This window comes from Anas platyrhynchos, chromosome 4, assembly GCF_047663525.1.
Source record: "Anas platyrhynchos isolate ZD024472 breed Pekin duck chromosome 4, IASCAAS_PekinDuck_T2T, whole genome shotgun sequence".
NCBI lineage: Eukaryota > Metazoa > Chordata > Aves > Anseriformes > Anatidae > Anas > Anas platyrhynchos.
This window is the reverse complement of record NC_092590.1, coordinates 43,081,253-43,098,151: the sequence shown is the minus strand read 5'-3', so window position 1 is coordinate 43,098,151 and position 16,899 is coordinate 43,081,253. Positions and strand designations below refer to the sequence as shown.

Here is a 16,899-nt window from a genome sequence, read left to right as displayed (position 1 = left end):
TAAGAATTTAGATGGCTGGTAGAATAAAAAGGAAGACCTTTAACATGTTGTGTCATGCTCACATTTTTGAAGAAAAAGCTTATATTTTATGAGAGTGATAGCTGAATTTACATTTTCCAAGCATGCTACATTTGAATATTTAAATGGCACAGTCTTTTCTTCATTCCATTTTTTCTACTTACTTTAAATGTTCTGCAGTATATGAAAGTCAAAGGGAGAAGCAAAGTATCGATCAGATTATGCAAGAGAAATTCTCATAGGCCTAATGCAAAATTTTCTCCATAAACCTCTTGTCATTATACTATTGAGTCATGTAACGTTATTTTGTTGAAGTGAAAGTGAAGGTGTTAAGTTAAAAAAAGTAATTTTAAAATTTTAATTATTCTACAAGTTATGCCCTACAACACATTTTCTAAAAATTGTACCTTTTGTTCAGCACTGAACTGCATGAATTACTTAGCAGATCAATATCTCGGAATGTCTTACAAATAATAATTTAATTCAGCTGGGATTTTTTCTGTTGTTGCTCTTCACTCACCAACATTTTATTCTTGCAGCATTAATAGCAAAAATCTGCTTGTAAAAGGAAAGGTCTCTTACCAAATGAATCTGTGAGTTCAAGGGCAAAGCTAATAGTGGTGTGATGTTCTTACCACACAACTGTTTCCTAACACAGCAACCAGAACTGTCTTGAGTTGTATTGTGGTGTCTGATGAGTTGTGTTGTGGTGTCTGATGTGTCACTGGAGACATCACCTTACTTCAGTTGCATTGGTCCTCAACTGCATGACCATCAAAACTGTAGTGTATGTACCATTTCCACACAGGAGCCATTCAAAACAGAAGTGCTCTCGAGCACAGTGCTGATAAAACCAGTAACAGTACTCTACCAACCACAGAAGTGTCTAACACAATACGGGAAGGTGGACTATTGCAAATAGGTTTGACCTTAGACATTTTTAGTATTACAAAAGGGTGGAGAGACTTCTGGTCTATACGATGAAGATACTGACAGCTGTATCAGGCCCTTACCCATACACACTCCCATGCACTGTTCTGAAAGCAGACTTACTAGCTGTGTGATCTGACTGAAGATGAAAAACTATTTTCAATACCCAATACCTCTTCATTTATTATCTTATTTATTACAGTCTAATTTTGTCTTTGGAATGAAGGCCACTGAAAAACTAATGAAAAATCATTTTAAATAATATTTAGCAGCTGCAGCTTCTTGATGCCTTCAAAATGTGGAGGGTTACATGAGTATTACTGAATATGAGTATTTCACATATAGCATTTGCAAAATTGTATACAAAAAGTGTTTTATATATGTCATAGGTCAGTATCTGCTTGTGGTTTCAGTAAACTATATCGTGTTAAAGTAAGTTTCTTAGGCTATGCTCAGTCAAAAGCATTTGTAAAATTCTGCGCTTTGAGTATCTTTGAAAGTAGCAGCACAAGGTTAAAAGGAAAAAACTGGGTGTGGAAGATGTAGAACGCTGGTTTGGCAGTCACAAAATTCTCTGTTTTTCTCAAGTCCAAACACAAGATAGCATTGCACGCTTCCTTGATTTTCCACCAAGGGATTTCTCTTAGAACATTGCCATACCTTTAGCAGTCTGCTGTCTGCTTGCATATTGTTTGATCCAGTGCTTAATTCATCTCCCTGGAACTGCCTTTAATCCGTGCAACCTCACTATTTGCTGCATGACAGAGGGTCAGTCACCCAGAGCTGACTGTGGCTCTGCTTGCTCGCTTCTAACATTGCTCATATATCCAGAGCAATGCTAGGATTTACCCTGCTGTAAAAAACAGCAGCTTTTGACCCTCTCTCTCCACACACCTCGGTTTGTGAAATTCTTTTACCAAATCCTGAAGCAAAAATTGTGTCAGATTCCTTTACTTCTGAGGTCCTTTGACCTCACTGAAAAAAAATAAAATAAAATAAAAAATCTAAAATTATGTTCATTCACTCTCTGATGTTTTTAATAGATGGTGCACTGTGTTTACTTTCTGTTTCAACACAGCATTAGCAGTAAACAGAAATCTGAACTAACAGTAAAAGGCTCTGGCATTTCAGATGCAGGTACTCCCGCTGTTTTGGTATTAGTACTTTCTGTGTGTAGGGTAATGACAGAGTTGAACTGAAATGGCATTAAATTGTTTAAGAACTGTTTTTCTGCCGTTATTCACAGAAACCCCAGCATTGCTGTCTCAGAGGAGGGGGCTCCTTAACTTCTGAAACTTGGTGGCCAAGCAGGCCAGGCTGCCTGCTCTGGGGCTCTCTGTCCCCTGAAACGTGGAGCACAGGCTTCCAGCACCACGTTTTCTGAACATGGATTTTGTATGCTTATGAGCTCTTCCTTAGCTTGTGAATTGGCACTTCTGTGCTTTCCAAAAGAATCTCATTACAAGGTGCTGGTCCAGTCACTTGTTTCCCGAAGTGTACTTCTTCTTAAGAAAAATGGTAACAGACCATTGGTAACAGAAGCATTTGGCATGCTTCCTTGCATGCCAAATGGTTTGTATTGCTCTCCTATGCAGCAGGAATTTAGAAGGCCTGAATCTTGCCCTGAATGGATTTGCAGTTACACAGGTATAAGTCACTAATTTAATTAAGGTTGCTTTAGAATTATGTTGGTATAGCTGTGTGGTGGGAAATTGAACTTTGCATATTTTTGCTTGATTAAAAGTATGCAGTTTAGAGTGCTTCTCATTTCTTCCAGGAAGCTTTTCTCTGTTAGCTTCTGCTATGCTTTTCAAAGAATCGTTACTGCCAATATGTGGTAGGATAATTTTGTATTGATTCCTCATGACAATTTTTCACTTTATATTTTCTTGTGTGTTGTGTGTATATATATACATTGTATACAAGTCATAGCATGCTCCTCCTTTATCTAATAATTTTGTCCTGTATTGATAGCTATTACTTTTGTATTGATCTATAACATGCTGACTTAATACCAATAACATCAGCCTATAAAACAGTCAAGTAGAGCAACCTAAACCACATAAAACCACCTGATTAACATTTTTTACAGCACTCCCTTCTGAAATAAACAGACTGTAGTGGCTTTTAACATCTGGTCCCCAACAATTCTTGCAGGGGTGATAACTTTTTTTTCCTCTTTGCAAATGCTGGACGCTTTTTCATCAACTTTTTCATCAAGGCGCAGCTGTTGCTGCAGAACACCACGTATTCATGTCTGAAATATGGCTGATGCTCACTTCTGCTTATTTCTACATGACATCATTTTTGCATTGGATACGATTCAAAAAGACAAATATCTTCCATGTGCTTTGAAAAGGCGTCTCATCACCACTTAGAAAACAGCCTTTTTTCATACTTACATAATACCTGTAAAAATATGCTTCAGTCCTATGCCTCTATAACAGAAATCTGGAGCAATTTCTCTTCTCATAGGGAAGGACAATGACTTCCTACAGACTCCCTCTGTAGGAACTTATACTTTCAGTCATTATTGTGTTGTCTTGTACACAAAGTCTTCTAAGGTTAGCAGCATTCATTTGGATTAGTCAAAAGTGTGGCCCATAACAATTCCTAAAAATATTTAAAAAAATAAATAAATAAATACCCCAAATACCTTGTCTTTTTAGAGTATGAGCTACACTTTACTTTCAGCTAGCAATAAGAATCTTTGTGTGTCAAAAATATACTTCAAAATCTTGATCCAAAAGAACAACTTTTTTTTTTTTTTTTTACTTTTTTTGTTTTTGTGTGTGTGTGGTTGAAAACAATAGTTTTCACCATTTAACATTGCCTCTAGTACAAGGTTTCAGTAACTCTTTGATAGATAATTGCAGTTTTCGAAGCGTGAATGGTTTTCATGTTTGTAAGAGTAACTAATTTTACTTTTATTTTTAAACTGAAAGTAGAGAATGCTATATATAGTTCAATTTTCTGAGTGGCGGAAGCCTGTAGCCTGCTAGTTTCCTTATCTTTTGAAATGAACATTTATGAAAAGCTGAATCTTGCTACATTGTGTTTCTGTAGCATAGATAAATAAGAACTATGGTTTTGGTACTTCTGATTTGGTGTGTGCAAACAGCAATAACTGTGCAGTGAGTTAGCTTTAAATGAAAATTATGTACAGGCCGATTCATTTTTCTCAGATGCACAAGATTGCAGTTTAGGTGGCAAATTCTGTTGTACCCATTAATTTTCAGTGTAGGGCAACATTTTTCCCCATCCCTTTTGTTCTCTCCCTGTTTCCCACAGGTTAACTTTAAGTAAAATATAGAGATATGTTCAGCATGGGCAAACTTTATATGCATAGATAAGGGATACAAGAGGGCGCCATTCCTTCTGTGACCATTTCTGCTCTGATTTTCTCAGGTTATCAGAGGATTTAATTTTATAAATAAATATCTTAACAGTAAAGATCATCTGAGAACTTGTACTATATTTGAAAACAGGGTTAAAAGGCAGCATTGAGTAATAACTTAGTTTAAAACTGGAGTAAGATACTCTTCTGTAAATGTAAATAATTACCTAAAATGTAAATAATTACCTACATTTGAGAAAGAAGATCTAGATTTCAGGACTTCTATTATTTCCCTATGAGAAATTTTCCCATTTTCCTAATATTTATTCTCTGTGAGAAATGTGTACCCTCTTGTAACAGTCTTTACTTCCCAAACCAACAAGAATATACCAAACAAACAAAGTGGCAAACAATTGTAGTGGGTTTACATGGCAAGGTTTTGGTAGCAGGGGGCCATAGGGGTGGTTTCTGTGAGAAGGATCTAGAAGCTGCCCCATGTTTGGTAAGGGCCCCATCTGCTGACCAGAGCCAAGCCAATAAGTGATGTTGTTTTGTGCCTCTGTGAGACCATATTTAAGACAGGGAAAAAAAAAAACTCTGCACCATACAGCAGCTGGGAGAGTGAGAGGAGTGAGGAACAGCCTTGCAGGCGACAAGGTCAGTGAAGAAGGAGGGGGAGAGGTGCTCCAGGCGCTGGAGCAGAAGTCCCCTGCGGCCTGTGGTGACGACCATGGTGAAGCAGGATGTCCCCCTGCAGCCCATGGAGTACCACGGTGGAGCAGGGCTCCACGTTGCAGCCTGTGGAGGAGACCACGGTGGAGCAGATGGCCCTGCACCTACAGAGGCTGCAGCCTGTGGAAGACTCCTGCTGGAGCAGATTCTGGGCTGGACCTGTAGCCCGTGGAGAGGAGACCACGCAGGAGCAGGTGACCTGGCAGGATCTGCTGCCCGTGGGGGAGCCAGGTTGGAGCAGTTTGCTCCTGAGGGATGGACCCCGTGGTAGGGACCGATATCTGGAGCAGTTCTGGAAGAGCTGCTGCCTGTGGGAAGCCCACGCCGGATCAGTTCGTCAAGGACTGCATCCCGTGGGTGGGACCCCACAGCACAGGGGACGAGAGTGACCGAGAAGGAGCGGCAGAGAAGAAGTGCTGTAGACTGACCATAACCCCCATTCCCCTGCACTGCTTGGGGGGAGGAGGTGGAAGAGGGTGGATGGGGGGGAAGGTGCTTTTGGTTTCTTTCCTTTGTTTCTCACTTCTCTAGCTTGTTAGTAATAAGCAATAAATCTTACTATCTCCCTATGCTGAGTCTGTTTTGCCTGCTACAATAATTACTGCGTGATCTCCTTGTCCTTATCTCAACCTTTGATCCCTTTTCATCGTATTTTCTCCCCGTTCCTCTTTGAGGAGGGGGAGTGAGAGAGCAGCTGTGGTGGAGCTCGGCTGCCCACTCCAGCAGAACCACAACAACATTCAAGTAAGATTTTCAAGCCAAACTCTGCATTCCGGAAGTTTCTTCCTGTAATAGTCAACTTATTGCAATAGTCAGTAGGTTGTTGGTCAGATTTTGGATGCCTCTGTGATCTAATATCTATTTAACAGACACTGGAAGGTCCTCAGCATTTTTGCCTCAGGCATTGAAATGACTGTTTTAGCCATAGTCTGTGGTGGATTCTCTTTTTATGGCAGACAGCACCTGTATGCCTTGGAAGATGCTGAGGCTTTTGTACTGCTTTTTTTATCTCATTTTTAAGATGATTTTTTTGAATATCTAAATTCTCTCCATATCCTATTACAGGAGGAGGTTGGGACCTTTTCAAGAAAACCTTTCCAATATTTGAATTCCGATGGGCTTTCCAATTATTGGAACTTTTTACTCGTTCTATAGTGTAGTTAAATGTTAATCAAGTTATAACATCCAAAAATTAGTTATTCTACCAGTCTAGAATCTCAGTGCCCAACCTATTGCTATCTTCCAGCAGAAAACCTTAAAGTATGTTGGTAAATAATTAAACTGCAGAACATCACACATATTTTTGTTCTTATTTTGCAGAAGAGAAAACATGGCTATCATTAAAATTTGCACAATAAATTCAAGTAAAAATGCTTACATGCAAAATGCTAGCTACCTTAGTTGATATTTTTCTATTGGAAGAGTTTTAAATAATGTATCTGTAAATGTTCTGGGGAGAGCCAAGGGAACACTGACCACAATGAAAATACTTCAAAATAATATTTGATAGAGTTTATGGTATTTATCTGTTTATGTTTTGCTTTTGTATATCAGTATTCATCTATCCTATTTTTCTGGCAATTCAAATTAATTATTTTTTGTGGATTCCCAAGATGCACTACACTCCATTTCTTTCTTATACCACTGACCATGATTAATGACCAACCACAGTGTGAATACCTCATTTTTAATGATCATGATAAATTGTAGCCCATCATGGCAATTTAATATGCTTATCATGCAAGATCTAAGTCAAAAAACTTATATTATAATTAGGAGGCACATTTTAACCGTGAAACACAAGAATAGTTTGCCATTATAAAACTTGTGGTTCCATGCTTTCACAAAAAGGTTGCAGCACATCAACCTAGATGTTCTTTTCTGTTCTTATGGGAGTATAGATCATGAATTTTTCAATATTGCATCTCATACTGCAGGAAGGTCTTGCATTTCAAACTCTTTGATTGCAGTTTTCTCCTGAACCTAATTTATGGTTGATGGAGATAAGGAGAGCTTATGAAACAGGGAAGATTAAAGAGCCTGTAAGCTAGGAAGAAGAAGCTTTAGGTTCCTCATACAATCTCGAGATTATGAGACACACATCCCTGTGACACTACTACTTATATAGAGTATAATGGTACACTCCCCAGTGCCCAGCACATCCCAACTCTGTATCACCCTGAGAACTGATGACAGATATCACTTTTTTTTTTTTCCCTGTGACTGTTTTTACACATAGGATATCTGTGGGCATGTTGTTGGAGAGGAGCTGCAGCACTTTCTAACACAGGCTCTGACATGGGTGGCTGAGATACCTAGCATCACCCATCAAGGACTCTAAACTTGGCCTCTGTGGATGTCACACTTTTTTTCATGCTTAGTTTCTTCCTACTGTGATGCCTTCCCTCATGCTACTGTTTTTCATCATTGTCTGGGGGAAGGTAGAAGCTGAGAGCACAGCAACATCAGCGCCAATCTAGTATCACCTTGGGGTATAATGAATGGTTAGCAGCACCTTTGTAGTTTAAAACTTGATTTTGATTTTTTAAGACCACACCAAAGAAGCACAGTAATGAAGACAGTAATTCATCTTTTTATTTTTGCTTTGTTTGTTTGTTTTATTTGCTGCTATAGCATTTATGGTTTCTCTGAATGCTCTTGTCAAATCATCTCTGAGTTAGCATCACTTGGCAAAATGATATTTTTGAATGGACAGTGTATATACTTCATATAAAAAAAAACTTCATGCTCTATAATGTCTCAACAGAAGCATGATCAGCAATCAGTAAAATGGAAATTAACTCGTTCCTTTGTTATAAAGAAATATAATCATTTCATGGAAGATATTTTAGTATTAATTTTATCATCAGAAGTCATTTGACAGCAGTTCTTTAAGACTGGTCTCTTGTTGTTGCTGCTTGTGCCTGGACCAAGAAAGGAAAAATTGTATACTTCTTCATCATGGAACATTATAGGGGTGGATTCTATGCGGTGTGGGTGGGAAGAAGCTGTAGACAGAACCTGTAGATCTCTCTGCTGTCACTGCAAAAACTGAGCTTTATCAGCATAAAATTTTCTTGATTTAGTAGACTCAGAATACTTGATTCCTAAGAAGGAGATGATAGAAACTGCAAAAAGCTTCTAAAAAGCATCTCAGTAAAAGCGGGAGTTGGCAGAATATCTTAAAAGGGGGACAATTCAGTCAAGGAAAAAATATGATTTAGAAAATAATATTTTAAATGTAAAAAATGGCTTTGCCGATAGAGATAACAACATTGTCTTATGCATTGAGATGCTGAGAGCTCAATAGCCATTTCAGATATATAAGTTTTTTTAAGACTAATTTATAGGGTTGTTTTTAAAATATTCAATTTCAGTGCCATCAATGTTGTCTTAATGTTTTGTAATCATAATGTTGAATTTGCACTGCTCTCAGAACTTTAATTACAAAACTAAATTGTACTAATATCCATTAGGTACCTCCTAATTGAAGCTACATCATATGTCTGATGTGGCAGTACTAATTGGTATAATTAAATTCTAATATGCATCAGTAGACTATTAAAAAGAGAGTTAAGAACAGAAGAAGTCGGTTTGTGAAACTTCTCATATCTAAAGTGTTCTTGCAATGGGAAAGAATGTTGGCTGTACTTGCTAGTTTTAGTTTAAGCACTATGCACAAAATGAACCACTGTTTCATTCACCAACGCTCACTTTTCTTGAAGCATTATATGAGCATATTCACTAATAATTTATATAACGCTCTTGTTATTTATTGCATTTATTTATGTCTAGTAGCCTATGATGTTTGGTATGAGTCTTAAACTGTGAAAGATTTGCCCACTTTGGTTTGGGTTTAAGTAACTGCCAAGTTGCTACATGTCTCTTCTTTTACTGTGTTGACTGAAATGGTTCTTTTCATAATAATTCACCTCATTTCTGACGTATGTCACCTTTAATTATTGCAGTTTATAAATTAGAAGGGCCAGGACTCAGAGACACACATGAAGATCTTCAGAAGCAATAAATGTGAATATTTTGTATGTATTTCAAATATCAGGTGACCAGGCTTCAGTCTCATGATTTTACAGGCAGGAAATATTTTACAGGCAGAGAGGTTCAGAGAAACCTCTCTGCTTCTTTCAGAGGTAAAGCTGGCAGTTCAGGTGCATGATAGGGTACCAACACCAGTGCCAGCAACCCCCCTGCCCTCCTCCTGTTGGAGAATTCAGACTTCTAGCAGTCACAATCCATGGGCATTCATAAGGTCTAGCTCCACAAATGGAGTCCCACTGAATTCCTCATAGTTAATATGCTACTTCACGGTATATACTTTTTATAAACAAAAATACCATATCAACACTCCTACAAGAAATGTATGTAGTAATCACTGGCCTTATGAAAATTAAATATACTGCTTAGTCTGGTCCTTCAGATAGTAAGCATTGTGGTAATAAAGGTATAATCTGCAATTTGCATGCTTGCTAAACTTGCTGTCAGAAGGAAATTATTCAGTCTTGCAGATGGGTAAGTTCCTTAGCCAGATACAACAGACATCTCTTCTCTCCTCCTTAAGATAAGTCTCATTCTTCTCTTAATACAGAAATCAGATGTTCAGTGCCAGTTAGGCAACCTTTTCCTTTCCTTTTTTTTTTTTTTTTTCTTTGATGCAGTTTTACCTCTTACTTTTAAAAATGATATAGGATGCTAGTACATCTTTTTCACTTTGGAACCATTTTTGAAAACAAAGTTTTGTTTGTTCATTTGTTTTTAAAACCAATCTTTGGTATTCCTTGTAGCAAGGGTACATCATTATTTAACACCATATAGTACTTCTTTTTAACTAATCCTTGAATTTCATAGTTACAACTATAACTTTTCAAACTAAATTTTATTTTATGAATCAGTCTTTTAGAAGCTATCTTGTAGATCTAAAAAACTTGACTGATTTTATATTTTTCAATACAGTATGATTTTCCACAAGATTTAATTTAGAGCTGACAATTTGAAATTTATTCAGGAGGGCCTTAAAATATCCACTAAGCTGAACTTACGTGGTATCTGGAGGGATAAGGGTTTTCAGCTTTGAATGAGAAACAAGAATTGATTAGCTTTCAGGATTTTAAATGAAGCAACATGCAGCAGGAATGCCCAATCAATGAATTGTTTAATCAGCTGGAGAAGGAGTGATGAATACCAGCAATTCTGTCACCAGCTTGCATCATTAGTACTTTTTTTTTTTTTTAAGTATGGTGGTTTTATTTGTTTGTTTTGATTTTTAGTATTTTTCTTGAGCATGGCATCTTTCTAGATGAGTTCTTGCTTTGTTGGGTAGTGAAATCAGAAGTAATAGCATATTAATATTAAATAATGGAAGAGAAATTTTGGATGTTAATGTCTGAAAAATTATTTTTTCTTCTCCTGCTGTTATAATGCTGTTTCTGTTTTCCTCTTTTACATTTACTGTCATTTAAAAGTGTTATTTTTCCTTTTATTTGCAATTTTTGCAATTTGTTTTCTCCTTTTTATTTTCTATTGTTAAAAGTTTACTTTTTTTCTTTTTCAATTAAGATGAACTCGGAAAAAACATTTTTTTTCCTAGCATATGCAATCAAAATTGGTAGCCAGAAAGATGGCAATGATGTCTTGTTCAGTAATATGGGAAATAATACACAGGCAAAATTATTACAATAATGGCAGATTTCATAATCAAAATGATAGAAACGGGAAAATTGTAGTGCCTGTTGAAAATTAGTGAATCTACAATATTATTTGCTGATGGTTTTTCAATAGCCTATAAAATCTGTCATGCATCCTGTAACCACATTTGACAATAATAAAACTTTTTTGCCTCTATCTGCATCAGGATTGCTTTTCCAGAATTGTTATTGATATTTTAATGAAAATGCAGATTGAAAATCCCAGTTGAGATTCCAGGTCCAAATTAAATACAAACTGGAAAACAATGAAAGTAAATTTGGTATGATTAATGAACAAAAGGCTCTAACCCATTTTCCACTTTCATTTGCTGGTTACTGTAGCTAATAAGATCAGACCATTAAATTAAGACTTTGTGATTTCTGACATTATTTTTCAGAAGTACTCTATATTTTAAACATTATGAATATGCTAGTGTAAGTGAGAATTCTATATCTTTAATTGCAATGCAGTGTTATAACCAGATGTATTTAATCCTAGTCTCAGTTGCTATCATAACAGAAGAATTTCTATTTCAGCTCGATAGCTGTCTACTTGTCTTTATTGGCCTTTTCTCTGCTTTAATATAAGTGAAACTGTTCAGGACTGTTCAGGAACATCTATGAGCAGGGTGTTCTGATATACCATGTGGCCTTGGTAAATAACATCACATCAGAAATTCTATAAACCTGCAGCAGGAAGTCAAAAAATAAAACTACCCCACATCTTCTGTATACCTGTTAAAAAATTTAGTTTCTTTAACTATATCTTAGTAAAGTAAAATGTATTTTGCAGAATTAACATATATTATGATTTGGCTACATTTTCATATTTTCAAAATTGCAAACATCCTCATTTGAACATTGATCACAAAAAGGGATGTTCAAAGAGTTGGACCAGCTGTTTCAAACCTTCTCAAATTTGAAACTCCCTGACCTGGATCATTTGCTAGATGGTTATGGTCAGCATATAGATAAAGAGTAAAAAAAAAAAAAACTGTGTGGGATGAACAGCAGATCTGTTTGGTTTGGTGGTTCACAGGTCACAGCACAGTTACTGCAGTAAATTCTGTGATTCTGTGAGTGGGAATATGGAGGACAGTTGCAGGAGAATCAGACTGATTCTTTCCTAAGAGCAACTGAAGATATTCTGGGTGAAAAATATAGTAGAGTTCACTGAAGTCATCCAGAAAAGCTGGGGGGGGGAGGGGGGAGAAGGGGGGATTGGCAACTGGAGATCCTGAGCATGATTATATACTGCTGAATGACAGCCAAGCAGACCCAGTACCAAAACTGATGGAAGATGGGTAGAAAGGAAGAGACTTCTAGAGATGTAGAGAAACTTGTGTAGTGTTTGCTGAGTTCAGAATACCTCTGAAAATTAGTAGAGCAGAAAGCAAGTTGTACTTTACAAGGAAATCATTGGCATGGGAGATATATGTATTTTTTTTTTTTTAATCTTTCTTTATCTATCTTTCTAATCCTATCTACCAGATTTGAGTAATCTGTGTTTAAGAGCCTGTGTTGGTCTGGTTTCTATATTCTTTCTGTAATTCAAAAACAACAACAAACCTGTGTTAAATTTTTGGGGTGCATCTCTTTCCAAAAGACATTCCATCTCAAAGCTTCTGTAAACTCAGGATCCCAACAGAGTAAATTCTGAAGAATTTACAGACTAATAGTAACTGCCCAGAAAATACGTTGATTATCAAATATACCTTGCCTGAGGTCTTCCTTATAAAAATAAATTCAAAAAGCACTCATAATCCTGTAAATATGAGCTGTAAAGTACTGTAATCTTACTATTAGCAGATTACTGAAAACAGTCCAAAAAATTAGTTAGGTAAATTAATAGATAATTTACACATCAGATAAAACAACCCCTCTTCTCATTGGACTCCTTATTCAGTCTTAAATTGTGAACGTTAAATTTATGTTTATGACAGCCAGCTACATTTAATATTTAGTTAGTCCTGGTAGGCGCTAAAAAGCTGCCCACTCCATTTTAATTCAGATTAATGGGACATGAGCACTCACAGACTGCCTTGGAGTTCTCAAATGTTAGATGCTAGAAGGAAGTGAAACAAAACTTTTTATGCTCAAGAATGTGGATGAATCACATCACTTTCAAATATTCATGAATGAGCTATGTTTGGTTAATTCCAAAGGCATAAAAATAAGTGATTTTATTCATCTTTTCATCATTTCACATTATAATCTCATTATGTGGAAGCCAATTGCTTTTATGTCTTTTTAATTTTTTTTTTTAAGTTATTTTATTGCAGGAGGAGTTCTAAGGCCTCTGCAAGTGGCTGTGCTGCTGTTAAATTTAATGGGCTCCAGCTGTGCAAGGGTATTGTCAGGAAAAAACAAACAAAGAACAGAAACCCTGGAAGAATAAACAGGAAAACAGGATACTTTTTATGGGTTATTTGTTTATTGGGAGGATGTATCACTGAACTGATAGATATGTGCGTTTTTGTTGTTGTTTTTAAGAAGCACTAAAAGCATACATAATTATATATGCATGTAGTGTATTGTTAAATTGCAACAAATAGAATAAGTGATAAGATTAAGGACCTATGGTGGAGTGACATTTAACTATTGAATATCCTTTCAGACATTCTCTGTCTTAAAGGGAATTGAGAATTACATTTTCCTACTCATTAGACAACTAGCATTCACAAGTTGGCTCAAAACAGAAAGCCCTTTGGCCCCTCTTTGTAGAGCTACAACCTCGTCCAACACCCATACTGTCACAGTATGCACAGAGCTGCATCATTGGCTGCACCAAATCACAACCACTGACTACATAAAAGGCAGATGCTAACTTCTGCCTCCTGTTGCTCCTTATGCCTCCACATCTCCCTGTCTGAGGTATGTTAGGAATTGCAGCCCAGGATAATGTTGGCCTTCTTGGCCACAGGGGCACATTGCTGACTCGTGGTCAGCCTTGCTCTTCATCAGGACTCCCAGGTCCCTCTCTGCAGAGCTGCTCTCCAGCAGGTCAGCCTGCTGTGAAGAATTTCCTTCTAATGCTTAGTCTATCCTCTTTTAGTTTAAGACCATTCTCCCTTGTCCTATTCCTTCTGCAAGAAGGGAGGTATAAGTTTCATAAACAGGCCTGATTTTTAGCCCAAATGATGCTTCTTTCACCTGAGAAACTTCCTGTTCAGCTCCTGTATTCAAGTGTGTTTTTCATGCTCATGTCCCAGCCTGAGTCCTCATCCTCACTTGCATTATTAGGAATAATTGGATCAACCCAGTGTAGACTGTGAAAAAGAAAAGTGTGGTTAAAATAGTGTGTGTCTACTGGTAGAAGAAAGTGAGATTTGAAATTTATGTTACATACTGATGTGCCTAAATTCACATACTGAAAATTGAATGCTTTTAAAGATACCGTTTGCAAATCTGAAAAATCATACCATTTCTACTTTTTATTAATAACCCCAAATGTAAGCTGATTCCTACTGCCTTCTCTCTAAATTTGATTCATTTCTTCTATCTTACCGATTAAATAAATTGATCTGGCAGAAACTGAATATGAATGAGAGAATAATGAGAGAATAGTGGCCTAATTGAGTGTTCCTTGTTTACAAGTTAACTTGGAGATACCATGAAATATATATCTTTTATACAACTTTTTTTTTTTACTTTTTTTTTTTTTTTTCATATAACCAGTATTCCAAAAGGAGAAGTGTGTCTTTGAAATGCTATATGGAAAGCAAAGTTCCTGTGAAGCTCTCTGGCTTCAGAAGAAGTTCCAACATTGGACTGAAAGTGGCAATTCAAGACAGAATTGGACCATTTGATAGACCAGTAGATTTTTTTTTGTAGTTGGGCAAAGCAAACACATACTTCAGCACCTCTGCGTGTTTGAGTGCTTCAGGACATGAGAGCATTACACCTACATACTCCCCATGTGACATTCCCAGAATGGTATCTGGCGTTAAATTCTGTTATCTTTTGTGTGTAATTATGTGACTTTGAATTCCCTTTTTAAGAAATACTCATCATGAATACAAAATGCTCATTTTCAAATATCATCACAAAAAAATCCATTATTTTCACTATGTTTTCTGTCTTTCAGCTGTGCTTTCTGGTCATTTTTAAAGCTTAATCCATCCTTTTGTGATCTTCGCCATGGGAAAGGTAAATGTAAATCTTTCCAATAGCAAAGAAACAAATGGAATGAAAAAGAAAACTGTTTTGTTTTGACAGAAGTGTTAAAATTAAAGCATAGAATGCAAGGGTAAAGCTCTGCTCTTCAGAGGATTGTTTAGACTTCATAGTAATTATTCATTTTATATGCTTATATTTAAGGATAGATAAGAACGACCACATTCACATTTTTGTACTGTGTCAAGGGAAAGGTTGCAAATCAACATGAAGCTTGTGACTTTTTTTTTCTATATCCCTGACGTAATATTTTATTTTACTTTATTTTATTTTGTATTACAGATGAAACCAGATGATTGCCTGGGTGCAAGCAGGGAGCAGCAAAGACCCTTGATCATCTCAACAATCTCAACAAAATGAGGCATGACTCAATTTTGCTGTGTTCATCTTTTGTCTCTATACTGCCTTCATTAATTGTGTTTCTTGCTGTTTTTTCTCCCTTCTCCCTTCTTTGCAAGGTGAGATACAGTGGATGTCTTATGCTGCCTCTGAACTGTGAAGCATGTTTCATTAACCCTGTTCTGTCATGGATCAGATGTGTGGAACTGAGTTTTGGTGACTGGGACTGTTTGAGGACTTCGGAGGGCTGATTTTGCTGTCTTGCTCCCTCAGTCAGAACAGGGACTGTTCAGCCTAGAGAAGTCTTGGTAGACATCTTATCATTGTCTATAAACACCTGAAGGGAAGGTACAAAGGTGATGGAACCAGGCTCTTTTCAGTGATACCCAGTGACAAAGCAAGAGGCAATGGGCACAAACTGGAACACAGGAGGTTCTGTCTTAATATCAGGAAGCACTTCTTTACTGTGCAGGTGATGGTCACTGGAACCAATAACCTAGAGAGGCTATGAAGTCTTCCTCCTTGGAGATCATCAGAAGCTTCCTGGATGTGGTCCTGGGCAACCTGCTATAGGTGGTCCTGCTTGAGCAGGGGGGTTAGACCAGATGGCTTCCAGAGGTCCTGTCCAACATCAACCATCTGTGATTTTATGATTTCATTCCTATTTTTACCGTAAATATTGTTGGCAATTCAAGTAGCTACCTTTGAGACATAAATGAGACATTTCTCCTATTTTCTCCTAGAGCTGATAAACAGCTGTTTACTTTTTCCCCCTTCTGCCTGGCATCCAGGGAATCCTAAATAGGGCTTTAAGTTACGAATATCTTTTGGTTGAATTTGTCTGGTTGCTAGACTTCTAAACCGTTGAATTGCTTGTCTGTTGCACAGGAAAGAGGTGCCTGTTTGACTTGTGCAGCTTTGTTTCAACAGAAGTGGTGAAACATAAACAGGGTTTTCAGAATAAAGTTCCTTTTGCCTTGCTGTAAGCTGGATACTGTTTTTTCAGGACAGTCCTTGGCTGGTGAAGGTTAGGAAGGATATGGCCTGCACACTCATGCTTTTGTGTCATTAGTGAGTGCCACTTGAAAGCAACACTGCATCAATGTGGCTGTGTTAGTTGTAGTCGTTGCCCCAATTAGATAATACTTTCTAAATCATTTCTAATTTGGATATTATTATCCGTATAAATGAAAAAGGAAAACTATCAGGATTTTCAGTTAAATTCTAAGAGAGCACAAAGTGGTAACCTTTCTTTGGAATATGGTCTTGACCAATTGGATTTTCCTATTTACAAAATCCAAAACTTTATATTCCCTGAATATTTTACTATTTTTCTTTGACTGTTTTGATAGTTTCTCTTCATACTTTTCTCTTTTCCTACTTTCAAGTTTTATGTATTCTTTGTATGTCAACTATGTTCTGTCTCTTTTCCTTTGAACCAGGGTATAATGCCAGTAATACCTGAGTGTTGTGTGTTGTATTTATTAATACTATTAATACAAATGGTACTTTTTTTTTTTTTTTTTTTTTTTTTTTTTACCTTTCATATTTACTTCTGAGTTTGCTTTAGTGTTTATTGCTTTGGTTCCTTTGCCAGTCTCTACCTGCATTGGTCTCTTATGGAGATGCAGAAGGAGTGTGACCATTTCCTTAGAGCAGATTCTATTT

General features: G+C 36.8%; 1 long non-coding RNA gene across 2 annotated transcripts in view; it reads left to right on the top strand.

Moving 5' to 3' along the window:
* The window catches only part of LOC106016292 (uncharacterized), a 51,870-nt gene extending 35,219 nt beyond the window's left edge, over positions 1-16,651 (top strand). For both annotated transcript variants that reach the window (XR_011809108.1, XR_002400981.4), the window contains 2 exons: positions 14,804-14,865; positions 15,175-16,651. This is a non-coding gene — a long non-coding RNA (uncharacterized lncRNA). The remainder of the gene's footprint in view (positions 1-14,803; positions 14,866-15,174) is intronic.
* The last annotated feature ends 248 nt before the right edge of the window (positions 16,652-16,899 follow it).